The sequence below is a fragment of the Colius striatus genome, chromosome 6, assembly GCF_028858725.1.
Source record: "Colius striatus isolate bColStr4 chromosome 6, bColStr4.1.hap1, whole genome shotgun sequence".
Taxonomy (NCBI): Eukaryota; Metazoa; Chordata; class Aves; order Coliiformes; family Coliidae; genus Colius; species Colius striatus.
The window spans coordinates 30,553,701-30,570,897 of record NC_084764.1 but is presented as its reverse complement, the minus strand read 5'-3'; the positions used below and the strand labels follow the sequence as shown (position 1 = coordinate 30,570,897).

The 17,197-nt window shown below is 41.9% G+C and overlaps 1 non-coding gene and 1 pseudogene across 1 annotated transcript; one reads left to right on the top strand and one right to left on the bottom strand.

Moving 5' to 3' along the window:
* Window positions 1-2,037: 2,037 nt before the first annotated feature.
* LOC133625685 (small Cajal body-specific RNA 13) lies at window positions 2,038-2,307 on the bottom strand. Its single transcript, XR_009818991.1, has one exon. It is a non-coding gene; the product is annotated as a small Cajal body-specific RNA 13 (non-coding RNA).
* A 2,391-nt stretch (window positions 2,308-4,698) lies between these two features.
* LOC133625614 (glutaredoxin-related protein 5, mitochondrial-like) lies at window positions 4,699-11,793 on the top strand (annotated as a pseudogene).
* Window positions 11,794-17,197: the final 5,404 nt, after the last annotated feature.

Genomic DNA, 17,197 nt, shown 5'->3' with positions numbered 1-17,197 from the left:
CTGTCACTATACCTAGAGTATGTCAGCAGAACTGAACCACGGCATGAGAATCTTGGATGGGCAGGAACTGCCCTGGGGTTTTCATGCAGTTGTGAAAGGCCATAAGACATTTCCAGAATTTCAAGTAAATTACAGTTTGTACAAATTACCATACCCAGTTCAATCAGAAACTCAAGTGCCCAGGCCCTGTTTCTGCAACACTGGTCAAAAGTGAATGCCCAGGAAGCAAAGAACAAGCCGAGTATATTGTTATAACCCCAGTCCCTAGACTTTTATGGCTCAAAACTTGGCCCAGTAACACCATTTTGGTATTTAGCAGATCTGTTTTGAGTTTGCCTTGTCTTTTTTCAGGCCTATGGAAGATTTTGGCATTTGTAACTCCTAGACGAGAAGAAGCAAGAGGTGTTTCCATTAGAGGTAACATTTCTCAGCTCTGCTCGTTAGATGTATATAAAAACATGCTTCCTCTGTAATACTGAAAGACTCAAGCACCACTACCACCTGCATATAAGGAGCAAGCGTCTAACAGGCAGAATAGTTGCAAGAAATTTGCTCATCCCAATGAATAATTCTACTTTTCTATAACAAAGATCATATTACATGCCCTTGCTCCAAGACAGCTTCCCAATTCACAAAGTAGAATGTTACTACAAAGAGATCAGTGTCATTCACAACCAAGCTTGAAGTCTAAAGTGTCTTGTTTAGAGGTCCACATTCCAACTTGAACACGATCTTCAATTATACTTGTTCAATGTGGGGCTCAGACATTTTTCCTTTGATTATCAGCATGACCTCTCTTCTGTCAAAGGCATCTTTACATGACCTAAGTCAAAAAGCCGCCTTAGATCATGTAGACTATCCATCAGTTAAACTGACTTAGGTCACTTAGCACGTGTTCTTATCTCTGTCATTTATGAAATGGACTGCTCTATTTTAAAGATAATGCCAACACTGTATTGGGAATACACTATGAATCCATAAATAATATTTAATTACCCACCTAGATGAGAAAAAACTTGCTTATAGGTCTCCAAGCTAGATCCAAACCGGGAAGTTAGATACAGTTCAGACTCCAAAATGTCAATTTGCCATAGGCATCCCACACAAATTTAAACATTGCAGTCCAGAACTACAGGTACATTTCAAGCATCCTTAATGCTCTCAAAACTGAGAATATGTTAGTGCTGCCAGATGTTGTCTTTGATGGTATGCTGAAACTATTTACCTGGCATGAAGACCTGCTAAAGCTTAAGCCATCCCACTGAAAAGCTTCAAGAGACAATAAAACCAGTAAATAGAGTGCAACTGTTAAGGCACAATAAGGGACTTCATTTACAGGTGCTATCACAAGTCAGAAAGACATAGAAATATCTGACTTGGACACAAAGAGGTGTCCTGTTCTGTTAAGCTGAAATAAGACTTTTCTTCTGATCTTTCTCACCAGCTAACTTAACCCTCTGCTAAAAGCTTTTTTTCTGACCACATCATTCTTATTTGTCTACCTTCTTGTGCACTGTGTAAGATCTCCAAACCACTAATTCTGATCAACAGCAGAATACCTTAAAGTAACCTAATTTGTGCCTGTGAGCATTTAAGCCCTGCAGTTTGAATAATGGTGCTTTTATTACTGTTTTTAAAATAAGGTGATAGGTCTTCCAACAGGAACATCAGCAAAATGTCAGGAGTTTTATGGGAATTCCATTAATATTTCTTCTGAACAGATGATTTAAATCATCCTCTGGAAAATAAAAGAAGTTTAACTTAGACTGATACAAGACTGGACTAGGTAACAAATAATTATGTCTTTGTTTCTAGAACATACATGGGCTAATTTTTCTAAGTAAGGAAAAGTCTTTACCCACTAATAGAATGCTGCATAATTCAAAATTGCCTGACCATGCTAAATAGTTTATTTAAAAGCACTCTGTTAAGATGAATGTTATCTCATGGGTTAATCCCACAAAACTACAGAGAGTGGCTACAAATTCATGTACTTTTATTTAACCCAGTATACCGACTTTAAAGAAGCTTTCAAACATTTACAGCCGTTTTTCAGTGCTCAGCAGGTGTTACTGTACTTGCTAAACAATATCAGACTGCAAAATTGCTCTTACTGCTGATAGATTAATCATGACATAGGATAAATCATTATCTCCATGGCAACAGACGATAACTGTTAGAGGAATATTGTGCATGTTGCTGCTGACTCTTACAGGCACGCCTCAGCTTCCTCCCACAGCTGCTCTCTCTGCAAGCCTGGCATGCCCACAGTACTAATAACCAAGGGCAACTCTTCGACTACAGAGGCTAAACTACAACGGTGGTTATCTTATTCTAAAAGCAGCACATCCTCACAAGGGCTTATCACATTTCAGTTGGATGTCCTCATTTCACTTCTAATTTCTAAGGAACCACCTCCTTGTGGAAATAGCCAGACTGCAAATCAGGAAGGAAAATACTAAGAAAGATCTGTTAACAGCCCAACATTTCCTTAAAAGTAGATGCTCTGAAGAAAAGAAAGATCTTTCTTTTTACTCAGTTTTCATTTAGTTGCCGTCTGAATCTTAAAGTGGCAGGACTGTTTCTGATAGATTAAAAGGACAAACTAGACCACTTGAGCTATTACACACACTTGTTGTCTCTCTCTCTACAATCATATCAGTTCAACAAATAGGAAAAGCTATTTTTGTCTTGCAGAATTTACTGAAATTTTATCTAGCATGAACCGAATGCTATTTTTTTTCCATATTCCACAACCTTTCACCTTGTTCAGAACACAGAAACCACAGAAATCCTTAACTTTTCTGTGTCCTGATCAACGTGACTGTGCCAGGGTTTCGATGTTCTGCTGAAAACAAAACATACTGACACACAAAATGCACAATGTTCATCAACAACACAGTATGTGAACTTTGCCTTTAGATTCCATAATAGAAAGTATTTTTTCATAAATATATGTACCTTTAAATATTGAAGCAACACTTTATTCATAAGCTATTCATGTGGGATGACAAGCTGCATGCAGTTTGCCACATTCACTTTGGAAAGTGTTCTAATTACATTTAGGTAAAAGAAGTGATGCCTGAAGGTGGCTTCATAGAAAATGAAGTAATGAATTGTCACACATGCATCAGCTGGATTCTACATAAGTCAAGAACTAGCTAACAGTCTTCTGAATGCTGAAGACTGGTTGGTCTTGTTTATAAAGGTCTCACATCAGCAGGGCTTGACAGGGAAAAAAATGTAAGTAATACAAAAATGGCCACTAACATATCCATAGTCCTGATGCTAGAGGGGCAACGTAAATTAATATACCGTGATTCCTTATTTGTGGGAGACTGTGGTTTAGTACAGAGGAAAACTTTCCAACAATTTCTTCTACTTACAGGATGGACCTGGCTGCTGTAGACCTCCATGCTCTGCTCCAAGTTCTCAGAAAGAATCCAGCATCTGCCCAGGAGTTCACACAAAGTTGGCTGCACACACAGCCATATGCAAGACAAGTTCCAAACACTGCTTCACTGCCTGATGCTGGGCAGTTCTGCCATCTTCCAGCACCAAGTGAAACAACCCTTTGGCATACTCGGCTAGCGAGTCCAATCTTGCCTCCCATTCTCTATCTTGTTGCCACCCCCACCAGCTAATCCACTAACAAGCTGTGCAAAGCTACAGACTATGTGGCTCTCTTCTCCTAGCACTAAGCAAGCATGAAAAGAACTGCTAGCTCCTTTGTGACACAAACCGTCTGCTTCATCCCATTAAAAATCAACCCAAACCGAGCAAGTCAATGCAATCAAACAGGTCACTAGTCACAGCCAAAGCTACGGAGGAGAGAGATCCACACAGCACTTTGTCCGCTGCCCACACACCGCCTCCGCCGGTCCAGTGGGACGACAGGGGCACGGTGTGGAGTACAGCTTGCACTGCTGCAGCTCGCACATCCCAACACGTTTCCCCATCACAGTTTCACTCAGCACCGGCAGCCGATGCACCAGAGCCGTCCACTCCTCCTCAGCTCCGCTTCATTTCGTCTTTAAACATGAAAAGAAACCCCTGGCTCACCCTCCAGCCCCACGGAGCTCTGCCGCAGCCCGCACCACAGAGGGCCCGGCGGGATCCATCCCAATCCCCACCCAGGGGCAGGCAGCGTCCGCATTTTCCTCGCCTCCATGGCAGACCCGTAGCGCACCGCCCTCCCGTGCTCCGCGCGGCTGCCGGGCCCTGCCCGCACGCCAGGCCCGAAGGGAGCGGCTCAGCACGGCGGCGGTCACCCGCTGAGCCTCCCCTCTGCACCACGCCGCTTGGCCTGCGCCCCAGCCACCTCACAGAGCCGGCGGTTGGGACGGCGAGCACGAGAGGCAGAGTCCTCCCCCCGCGGCCGGCCAGACACCAAACGCCCGAGACACGCCAAGCCTCGCCACACGCCCGGCCGCCGACGGAAGCGGAAAGAAGTGTACACTAGTCACATGCGCCCCCGGGCGTTCCCAAGCCAAGCAACGCTAGAAGAAAGCCTGACCAATCGCGTCCGCAGAATTGGTGGCGATCAACCCAGTTGCGTTGATTGACAGATGCGCCTCCCAATGAGGCTGCAGCAGCGCAGCGCCTTTCGCCAATAGGAACGCGAGGAGGCCTCAGCGTTGCTGAGCGCGTGCTTGGCTGTCTCTTCATCTACTGGCTGTAGGCGCTGATTGGCGGGCTGCCTCGCCTATAGGAGGGAGAGGCTCCCCGCCACCTTTCCTGCCGTTGGCCGGCCGGCAGCAGGGCGGCAGCGGCTGCGGAGCGACAGTATGAGGGGCAGCATCAGAGTGGCGTCGCGTGCGCAGCCGGGCCGGGTGGGTGCCGAGCCATGCGGTCGCCGGGGGCGCTGAGGGCGGCGGGTCGGGCTCACAGGAGGTGGTGGAGCGGCTGGTACGAGCGCATCCGGTGGCGATGTTCATGAAGAGCAGCCCGGCGCAGCCCCTCTGCGGCTTCAGCAACGCCGTCCTGCAGATCCTGCGCCTGCAGAGCGTGGAGGGCTACCGCGCCCACGACGGCCTGCGGGACCCGTACCTTCGCCAAGGTCAGCGGCGGGCCAGACCGGGAGTGGGGCCGGGGGTCACCTTCGGGCGCCTCCGCCGTCGGGGCTTGCTCACAGTCCGAGCCTGTGTCGGGCTTCCCTTTGTGGAACGCTGGTGCTGCGAGGCAGCGCCGGGAGCTGTGAGTGCCGGTGTCCCTGACGGGACGGTCCACGGGAGGCTCGGGCGTGTGGCTGTCCCGGCCCCGCCCGCCCAGGAGCTGTCGGAGCACCGCGCCGAGCGCCGTGTGACAGCCCAGGCTCGCCTCTCGCAGGCGTAACTTGCCTTTACTCGTTTTGTTCGAGTTTTCCTTGTTTATAAAACAGGCCAAAGTCGCGCGGTTTGGTGTACTGTGGGATTTGGAGCGCGTCACTGAGATTCTCAGTTGAGGTCACTTCACCTGCATGTCCCCGTTTGGTTTCTGTAACTTACCGTGTACAAGAGTGTCCTGGTTATCTGAAGAAAACAGTTATGCATATGGGCTAACTCTCGGAGATCGGGTTTTTTCTCCCATACTGCCTTGCCTATCTGTTAATAGATACAAAGTTACATTAAAAGACCCCTGAAGTACATAATTAGTTAGACATATTTTTTTGAGTCCTTGTGTACAGAATGGTGGGACATCGTGAATAGCTTGGACACATACCACTGCATTGGTTCTTTTGATAAAGTATGAAACTCTGCTAATCACTTGCACGAGAAGTATTTAGTAATACTTTCACTATTATTGCTCAAGTGGTAGGAGCCCTTTTATATAAGGGATTTTGCCAATAGTAGAAAGCTGGTACTCTTGTTCTCATAATGCTTTGCATCCTGCTTTCTCTCTGTGATGTACATAGCTGACGAGGTTTTATGTGACTGAGAAAGTTTTTTTTTTAAAGGACAAAAGTATGTAGTAATTAGCCTTGCAGGTGTATGACATTAATAGTTCTTGTCCAGAATACACTAAAATGTGCCATGTGCTGGCATGAATCATGTGATCGTGCTCATGTATCCTTCTGTGTTGTTACCTGACTAATTTAGTTTTTCATTAGCTATTAGCTGAAAGGTTGATTTTCCAAATCCTCAATTGCTTTTCATTTCACAGGTGTAAGAGTTGGTATGGTATAAAAACTTTATATACTGGAATTTGTGTGTGATGAGGTTTTTTATTAGTGAGAGTTGGTTTTGTGCAGATAAATCTACCGCCTTTGGTAGCTGAGCAAATCATGGTAGTTTTCTAAACTATTTAAATATCTAAGTTTATTAATCTTACACTTAAAAACTTAAAAGGAGGGAATAAAATGTTGACATGAGGCCATGAGTATTTCGCTTTTGGTTGACAGGGCTTTTGTGAGCCCCTGACTGAGTGATGTGTTTGTCTGTTATAATCTCTGGGGATGTTACCCTATGAATTTATAGTATATTTTCCTTTATGTTACAGGACCATCTCCCTTTTGAGCACAGGAAATGTTTGTTCCACATGAACTCTGGCTTGTGGTAGTTGTCTGAATAGGTTACTGCTCTCCTGGCTACCTGAGCTTTAAACTGAAATTAGCAGTTTGATCCAGACTGTTCAGCTAAGCTGTGCTGAATGCAGTAACAGAGCGTATGCTTGCACAATAGCCTGATGGTTCTCAGGTGCTTAAATAAGTTGTTCTGTTACTGTCCATGCATCTGCTTTGGCACTGGTCCAGCTGCACAGAGAGCAGCTCAATTTATTAACTGGATCACTGGGCATGCCAGGTGAACTGGCTTGTTGTACTGTGAGGTGAATGCCAGAGCCAGCACCAGTGATGGAGCCTTGAAGAGCTGACATGGCCATCTGGCTGTCATATTGCTTCAACTGTAGTACCTACTGCACCCAAAAAAGCCAGTATATGGCTGTGTCTGTGAATAGCAACCTTTGACAGAGGGGAGGGCAGGGCAGGACTGCTGGAAGCTGTAGATCTGTAAGCTGCCAAGTGTGATTCAGCAGTGTCTGCCTGAAAGCCCTCATAGTCTCCTCTGGGATCTGGCCTCAGGTGCTGAAAAGCTAGATACGCAGCATGTGACATTTCCCTAAGCCCTCTCTGTGAACACAATCTGCACTGCATGCATGTGGGGTTAGCGAGGGGATGCTGAGCCTTTAGCTGTGACAATATCTAAAATACATCTGTTCAACTAAAGATTGATCTGCAAGGAGATTATGTGAGCTGGTCACTAGCTTTGTTTTCAGCTGAATGTAACTTCAATGTTTGCAAATATGTACATTTAGACCATTTGCAGTAAGAGTTGGCTCTTTGCAGAGATGCTGGCTGAGGCATGTTTGAAGTGCTGATTGGTTTCTTTCCAGTATCTATTGAAGTACCTTATTTTCACATTGCTGAAACTTGCCCTGTGCTAAAATACTGCAATATGTAAAAGAAAACCAAACTCCCCTATGTACCTCTTTGCCTAAAAGCACACTCAGATCTGTGAAACTGAATAGGTATTGGTAGCTGGTTTAAACTGTTTTGAACTATTGTGGTAGTTCACCCTCAGATTATTTGCAGCGTTGCTTTATGTGGGGTGCAGCTAAGAGGATATAGTCTTGATCTTTTCTCCTGCCCTTGGGCTAGTATTCCCCAATTCATGCTTGCATCAGTACTAAGGATCTCCGTGAAAACATGTTGCTCTTCTGGACAATGTGTGGTAGGAGTGAGAGTGGTTGCTCAAGTCAGTTCTTTGATATGGCCCATCATTGGTTAGTGCTAATGCTGACAAGAGAGAGGCTGAGAATTGGGAAGTGGAGTTGGGGCAGTGAGGTGGCTGTGCAATAGGTACCTCTTTCCATAGCACTTCGTACCCATTCTGATTTCCCGGTTGCCTTAAAATGTGCCAGCTCAGCTGTCAAACGCTAAACCTAATCTGTGGAGTGTGTTTTTTTAAAAAGCAAACAGTGATTCAGAGCAGAACCTGCAGCTTTGGAGGTGCAGTGGGAGACATTCACTTGCAGGGAGGGGAAGGAGATCCCTTGAGGTGTCTGTGCTGCCAAAAGATTCAGCACAAAAGCGCATTCCGAGTGCAGTGAGCACAGACCAGGCTAACTCACCTTAACACTACTGAAATACTATCAGTAACTGCTCTACCAAGCTAGGAGTTAGTTAGGTGCTGCAGAAGATGTCCAGTTCATAATGTGCTTGAGCCTTGTGCATGCAGGCAGTTAAAGCAGTTTGCTCAAGACATGAAGTGCAGCATGGAGAGCAGCTGAGTTTGATTGTATTCATATTTTTATCTGAAGTTGGTTAGATCCTTGAAACTACTGTCAGTGCTTGTAGAGTGGTGTAATTGGGTCCTTGAAGAAAATATTTCAATAAGAGAACAATTGGTGTAAATGTTCTCTGGAGACATTCAAAGCCCACCTGGACAAGTTCCTGTTTGACCTACTCTAGATAGTCCTGCTCTGGCAGGGAGGTTGGACTTTCGAGGTCCTTTCCAGCCCTTGAGATTGTGTGATTCTGTGAATGCTTATTGGCAGTAGGTTTATTATGCAGAGCCCTTGGTTCTCAGTTCATGTTTAGTTTAGCATTACAATATCATAAGAAAACCAAACCATATTTCATACCTTCAGTGGATCCTTTAAGTAGGCTTATTCTGGAGTGTGCCTTAGTGTTGAGACTCAGTTTTTTTATTGCAATTATTGTGAGCTAAATATTTTAAGACAGACCACTCTTGAGTGCTCAAAGGCCAAGGGGTGTTTAAGAAAAGTACTGTCAAACACAAGGTTACATCAAAACTACTGATTTCTGCAAACTGTCCAAATGATTGAGAGGCTTAATGAAAAGCTGTGGAAGATGATACAGATGGTGATGCAGGAGATGAAGTGAGATTCTTATGGGTTCCCACTGGCCTTGATTTATATACTGAACTTTTTTAAATTTTGGAAGCATTGGTTATCCATGCACAAATTCTGAAGTAAAAATATCCTAGCTGATGTAATACTTCCTGATCACGTCACACTTTGTCACAACAAAATGTTTTTCTAGATTAGTATTATTTCAGTGGATTTTTAAAAGCACTCTGGTATTTGGCCAAGGGGAATAATTAGCTCTATTTCCTCTTTTATGCATTAAAATAATAAATATGCAATGGGATTATGCACTTATGCATATTTATTTAAAAAGAAAGCCTTTAATTCCTAATAAAGTAAGCATGATTTGCTTACTTTTTTACCTCAAAATGTTTTTTACCTCAAATATCTTGGTTTACATTTACAGTTTTTAGAGGTTAAAATGTTTTCTAAGGGGAAAGCAAATTCCCTTGGGTTTTCCTCTGTACAAGTCTAATATTTGTTGTTAGTACTTTGGCAGCCTATGCTAAAGCTGGCACATGCTGGTTTAGAAGGTTGACTTCTGAGGTGAATGGGCTCTGATGATCTAAAAGGCACCTCTGTCTGTAGGCTTAAATGTGCTGCATGGGCTCTCATGCCTAAAGTAGAAAAATTCCCAGCACTGTGCACTGAAAATGTACAAAAATGTTGAGTTCAAAACTAAGCAAGTGCTGTCAGACTGAGCATGTAGAATGTAAATACTTCCTCTGCCACAGAAATAATGGTTTTATGTGAAGTCATTTAAAAAGTAGCAAATTAGAGTGATTCTTCTGTATCATTTTTTGTGTGATGTCTTCAAGTGCAAGTTGGGATTCAATTTATACCATCTGATCAGTTAACATGAATGGTCTTATATTTATCTTCTGTGAAGTATAGTTTTAAACTTGAATTCTGTACTTCATTATTGTGACTTGAGCTGAGTTTTGTTTGATGAGTAATTTTAAAGAGACTTAAGCCTTTTTGCCCCTCCCATGAGCTGTAAGGTCTGGCAGTGAAAGATAAAGCAGTTTGAAATCCATAAGGCTCCTAGAGGAGTGAATGTTGCAGTTGAAGTTGCAGTAGTCAATGTAACTGTATGAATTCTGTAAGAACATAAAATGTTTTAAAGTCTCATTGGGAAACATAAAGGATAACTGAATGTACACAGTTCTCAATATTTTTCTGTACTTCTCATTTCTTTAATTGATTGAAAAATTGTATTTGCTTGTTTTCTGAGATGGAAAAGAGACACTACATTTTCCTAGCTCCTGTTTGAGGCCAGTGTAGGAGTTAAATCCATATCTTTAAACAACATCTTTGCATTGAAATAAGAGCCAAACTTAACTTTAACCTTGTTTTTCTGATAGCGCTCATGTTATATAGATCATTTTTTGCCTCAATGAGAAAGAAATTCAGCAATACTTTCAGGTGGAAGCAATATATTCTTATTAAAATACCATCCTATTTGAAGAAGAGGGAAAACCTTAATACTTTTTTTTTTTCCCTTATGCAGGAATAAAATATTGCTCCAACTGGCCTACCATCCCACAGGTATACCTCGATGGTGAATTCGTTGGTGGCTGTGATATACTCCTCCAGATGCATTAGAATGAAGATCTGGTAGAAGAACTGAAGAAGCTGGGATTCTGCTCAGAACTTCTGGATGCAGAAAAAGAGCAAGACAAAACCAAAATGAGCAAAAGGTGCTGTGACAGGAGTAAAGCAAATCTTCGATTAAAACTTGTTACCAGTAAAGCCTTATGTTTAGCTCAAAGAAGACCTCTTTTTGAACTGATGCTAAGATTTATCTGTGAATATCTGTTAGCCCATGGGAAATGGAGTATTCTTGATGTTTTGATCTATGGATTTGTAAAACTTTGAGTATAACTCTGCATTGCACTGTACAACTGCACTGTAAAGCATACATTTGTCAAAATTACGTTTAAAAAAAGAAAAATTTCACTTTAAAAGCATTCTTTTCTTGGTTGAGGTGGGAGTAAACCAAATGAACTAATTGTATTTTTATGGAGTTTGAGTGTGCATTTCTCTGTTCTTTGTTATGTGAACCTACCAAACAGTGTTTGCATTCCTTTGCTCCTCTTGAAAAAGTGTCAAGTGATAGCACCTCAGTTTTGCCGAATAACTCCTGGTGATAAGACTTAATGAGAAAAGCAGTCTTCAGACAATATAGGAGAAAAGATAATATGAGTGCATGAAAAATACATTTATTCCAAAGGGTAAAAATGAACAGACTTGCACAAATACATGTATAATGGTCATTATTACTTTGTAACTTTTTCTGATGGTGTTTAAAAGGTTGCTAAGAATTGTGCCTAAAGATTGTATAAAACCTTTTCTACCTCTTGCAATGCAGCTTTTCCTCCTGTTTAAATACTTTGTGTATTGCAGTTCTGTGTCAGTGCTAAAACATGGGAACTGTTTAAGGCTCTATCTTGAAGTATTCTATCTTGAAGTAGTGTGGGAGAATACAGTTCCTATATAATCCTGTATTATTTACTAGCTACCAAGTTATCTTTTTATGTTTGTTGTATTTCCAAGTATTTTCTTCTGACTGTTGTGCTCCAAAGAGTATGGTCTTCAGACACGGTGTTAACAGATGAAATGTTTTATGTAGCTGAGGTCATCAGCAAAGCTACTGAATAGACAAATGCTTCTGTTGTGGAATGTCTCTGAAGTCTTTAAGACTTATCTAACCGTGTTTCCCTAAGTGAAAGCAAATCACAGGATCACGGAATCTCAAGGGTTGGAAGGGACCTTGAAAGATCATCTAGTCCAACCCCCCTGCCAGAGCTTAACCAATGTGCTAAGAGCTAACCAAGCTGTTTCTACGTGTAGTTTACTTTTCTTAATATAAACCAGTGTGCAGGTGAATTAGGCAAATGATTGGAAATAAACTGTATTTTATCTTGATTGTCTACGATAGTTTGTCTTTCTTTTAAATGTCTGATGACACTTGTTTTGAAACCTAAAATGGTTTCCACTGCATAGGATTGAAAATGTGGTCAGTGGAAGTCAGGACTGGAACATCTAGATGAGAGATTTGATGCAAGTTCCAGTTCTAAATCTTTCCTGTCCTCTTGAGCAAGCTGCCCAGTAGAGAAACTATACTGGTACATTCGACACAATTTGCCAGACTGGTTACAGTAAGCTTACTGTGTAGTTGTACAGCAGTGTCACTGGAATTAAATACAGTGTGTGTGTGCTCTGTGTATTGACTTGTTTGTGACAGCTGCCCGGTACCAGTAGAGGTGACTGAACACTGAGTATAAGTTACATCCAGAGGCAGTCACTTTTGACTGTTAGGCATGGACAGAGGAGTCAAGATTTCTCTTTTTTTGTGTACCATGTCACACTCATGAAATGCAAAGCTTTAGGTATAGATGAAGGTTAGTTCTGAGTGTTTCAGCGTTGCCTCTTTCTGAAGTCAAATAAACTTTCTTATGGCTAATCTCTCATGAGTAATTGTTGCCATTCTGACTGTATAACGATGTTTAGAAAAATAAGTGAATTTCAAAAGTCTTTGGTTATTGATGTCAAAAGACCTATTGAAATGGATCTACACAGGAAACAATAAGTTAACAAATTAAATTGTTTTCTGCTTCAATAGTTAACTCTTAGTCTGGCTAATAAATGATTAAAAACCAACCCCCTAGATCTGCTGTTTCATAGAGTGCTGTTCCTTATTTTTCTGTGAAAGAGGAATATTTTTCAGTACTATCTGCTAGTAGACAAACATAAAGGTAACTTCAGTGTTGTCAGATCTGCTCCTCTAAGCAGGAATTTTTTTCGCCCACCACGAGTTCTTGCTTTTGCTCCAACTGAAAGTTTTTCTACTTTTTCTACTCCTTTCCTTTAGACTTTTTAGTTTTTAATGATTTGGTTAAAATTGTGCAGAACATGTTTAGTATTGTTCATTATGACTGAGTGGAATGTGTTGTGATTGAGCAAATAAAAGCAACAATACCATAATATATCTGTAACAAAGCCACAAGAGGAGGAAAGTAAAATGTGACTTTGTGCCTCCATGGGAATGAAGGCCATATCTTTTCAGGCTCTGTATATAAGCAGGTGTTTTGTATTACAACTATGTAAATGCTCATGTTAATCCAACTGCAATAAAAATAAAATCCCTGTCAAGTTGGAAAACTTCAGCTGCTCATGAAGAGGCTTGTTTTGGGAATTGACTGAGAGTATTTTCCCCAGGGAAACTAGTTCTTGGTTGGGTTGATCATTTTAGGTGGGCAGTATTCTGCACTCTGCTCATCAGCTTTTGCTGTCACACAAACTGAAGACAAAAGGGAACATGTGCATCTAATCCAAAAGGGATGTTGCTGCAAATGAGCTGATTTTTTTGTGTGTGTGAAAGTCATGCTTCAGTTTATACCTGCCTTTCTCATGCTCTTTGGTAATGAGAGAAAGCAGCTGATAATAGTGTGAATCTAAGGTGACAATCAGTGGATCTGCTGAGCTAATGCTGGGGGACTGGTGGCAGCTGGGAATATCCATGAGGAGTCCCTGGTTGGGAGGATGCAAAGGGTTCTTCTAGGGAAAGGGGGACTTTTTCCCCTCCCACGAGGAGCAGCTTGTCACTGGAGGCGAGGGGAATGATGGGGGAAAAACTGTGGACATTGCTGCCTGTTCTTCCTTTATTACTCTGCAAAGAAATGGAGACTGAAGAGGTAATACTGCTCATAACAGGGCTTGGGAAGGCTGCCTGAAGTTGCTGAGAAAGGCAGCCAAGAATAAGGGTGGGGGAACTGCCCTTACCATCTTTGGTGAAGAAAGAAGCAAAGCTGCCTGGTCTTGACTTTAGGTTAGAATAAGGCAAGTGAGCATTGTTGCCTTCAGGGCTTCTGCAGATCCAGGTTGGTTGGATGGAGCTGCCGGCTCCAAATTACTACCTAGCCCTATTCCCAGTGTTTGTTTTACTGTGTTGTACTGAGCAGGCGTTCTGGCTGCCTGCTGCTCTGATAAGATGCTTCTCGGCTGATTTAGTCTGTATTGTGCTGCTGAGGGCTATCAATACATGTAAGCTATTCTTTATGATCATTATTCTATTGTTATAGGACTGTAGTATGAATGTTTCCAAAAGTGGAAACCATTCATTACATTTTATTCTGAGGATGCCCGTGGTGCTGCTGCTGTGGTAAAAGGCCGAGTGGACCAACTTGTTCACCAGATGATAAATTAAACTAATCCTTTGCATCTTCTAACACTTCTCATCTCTTACATATAAAGCAAGGTGAGCTTGATTTAAGAAAATGAGATTGTTAGTATTCAACAATAGCTCTGCTATCTTAAACCTTCACCAATGAGAAGGTAGGGTTCTTTGCTCTTGAACCGGTTCTAGTGGGGAGCAGAAGGAAGCAGGTTACAAACACTCCTGTGTTGCTAGTTTTGATTAGAATTAAAATCAGTTCAACCACCAGTTGTTTCCCTAAGAAAATGAGTTGCCCAGGACATCCTAATGGGTTATGTAGTGTGTTTCCCAGCTCTAATTCAGTTTTGTCAGCAAATGTTTAAATACAGTCAATATTCTCCATTGCTTATCTGTTTTGGAAAGAAAATGTTTATACAGTTTAAATGCCCTGAAATATATGCAGTACCTTTATTTGGATCTGATGCCATGGAGGCTTATTTTCATGTTCCAAGTTCTGTGATTCTCTTTAAAAAGTGGGCTAGAAATATTTCCAGGAGTCTGTTAATGCTAACAAAATGTGTAGAAAAGAATCAAGTGTGGAAACATGAAACTGAAAAATAGTATGAAAGAAAATCTCTCCCAAGCTCACACTGTGAATTGCATCGAGACCCTGTTAGTGCCTTCATCTAAGAAGGGGAACATTAAAAAGCAGAGCTGGCAGCCTCAGCAATAAATCCCTGTCTAATCTGGTTTACATGTCCCTTCTACAGAAACCAGATCTTCTTACACAAGGTTTTTCTACATCTGTATTACAGGATTGTGTAAGAAAAACCCGGTCATTAGCTATAAGATATGCCTGACCTCTTAGTCTCTGTAAGCAAAGGTGGAAAGACAATACGGAAAGGTTAAGAGAGTTGGAAGGTTTTGGATCATTAATTGTGCTGAGCCAAGCTTGCCTTTTGCCTGAAGGGGTTGAGACAAAACCACTGCTCTGGAAGAGGCTGTTGTTCATTATTTGGTTTTGACTTTTTCAGTGGGATGCTACTTGCTTTGTTAAATAATTCTGTCTTAAAGGACTGGTGCCTCATATAGAGCCTGATCAGGGCTAATAGAAACCCCTGTCTGATTTAGCTATTTGAGGCGTATCCTGACATGTCTCTTAGGGAAAACAGGTTTTAGTTACACAGAAAAGAGGACTGAAGTAGCTCAGTGTATTCACATTTTATTTTCAACTTTTTTTCTTTTTTTAAAAGATATATGCCACAGCTCACATTTTACATTTGGGCTTTAACAGATTTAAGACAAAATGAAAACAATAACCTCAGTATTGTTGGCAGAGAATTTCTTCTGTTTCACAGAAGGAGGAAAACCAGAGTAGTTTCCAGGTTGCAGATAGCTGCTTTTTCTTTTATCTTCTCTCTCCTAATGTTTCTTCTTGAGAAATTTCTCTGTGTTCTTGTACTAAAAGCATCAAAATGTTAATCTTATATATCCTGACTGATTTAGGAGAGAGGGAAGATTCTGATTTACAAATTTATCATCCAGCTTCTTGCACATGACTTGTTTCCTTGGAAATAAGGCAGTAGGCCAGGAGCAAAGGCAGGTTTAGTTAAAAACTACTGTACTGTATAAAATTTGTGGTATTCATAGGGTGTGACTGAGAGGAACATACAGTGCTCTATATAATCAACAAGCATTCATATCTTCATAGTTTCAAAGATCACTTCTTAGTCAGCTGAAGTGCTTGTAGGGCAGCAGGCTTCTGGCTTGTGCTTCCTTCTCAAGAAGAAAGAAAAACTTTTAAGAGTGACTTTTATTCTCAAATGATCTTAATGTTTTAAAACCTTTTGAATCAGAGCAAATAACTAAATTAGACTTCCTTAAAGATGGAAAGAGTCACTGGAAACTTGTCTAGCTGTTGAAATATATTTACATGCTACAATTTCCATTACCTTGTTTATCTTAGATATGTTGTGCAGGTAGTGATGACTGTGACCTAAGATGAATCCAAGGGCCAAGTTCTATACTAATTTTGAAACAGCTTTGCAAATTGAAGAGGTAAATTTAACAAACAACAGAGGGACAAGGACTTTTAAAACTGTTGCAAATGTTCTACATAAAAAGCCATGAGACTGCTCTTACGCATGCAATGAGGTGCTGGTGTTTAGATCTGTGGGTTTATAGTTGTATGTTGTTGCTTCTAATGTAAAGCTTGCATGGGGTCTCACTTGGCATGAAGATAAGCTTCAGTAACATTTTACTTGTCATTCAACAGTGAATTGAATCATAGAATCATTTTGGTTGGAAAAGACCTTTTAAGATAAAGTCCAACCACTAATGTAACACTCCAAGCCCACTGCTAAAACATGTCCCTGAGCCCTTCATCTACACCTGTTTTAAATACCTCCAGGGATGGTGACTCTACCACCTCCCTGGGCAGCCTGTGCCAGTGTCTAACCACCCTCTCGGTGAAAAATTTCTTCCTAATTTCTACGCTAAACCTCCCCTCATGCAATTCGAGGTAATTTTCTCTTCTCCTATCACTTGTTACTTGGGAGATGAGACAGACACCCACCTCACCACCTCCTTTCAGGTAGCTGTAGAAAGTGATCATGTCTCCCCTCAACTTTTTTTTTCTCCAGGCTAAACAGCCTCAGTTCCCTCTGCTGCTCCTCATAAGACTTGTTCTCCAGACCTTTCACCAGCTTTGTTGCTTATCTTCGAACATGCTCTAGCACCTCATTGTCCCTCTTGTAGTGAAGAGCCGAAGATCGAACACAGTATTTGAAATGTGGCCTCACCAGTGCCCAGTAGAGAGACGTATTTTTTTTCCCTCATCCTGCTGATCACACTAATTCTGATACAAACCAGGAAGGACTTTGGAGGAGTGCCGAATTAGAAAAAAAGGCATGGAATTTTACTGGTTTTGCTTATTATTTGGCACATTCTTCAAAGCCTGAAGCATTTTGTGTACAATTTACCCTCAAAATGATGAAGCTTCCACTTTCTATCTCTGAGCTCCAAAACCTGTGTGAAGGTGGCTTGCTGGCACCTGGTGAGAGAATGTGCTAGAAACCTCCTCCAAGGTTTAGCACTGCCCAGGGGGCTCCCGTAGCAAGTGATGATCGGAGAGCCCCGGGGCAGCACCTCTGTCCTTCAGCAGCGTTTCTCAGA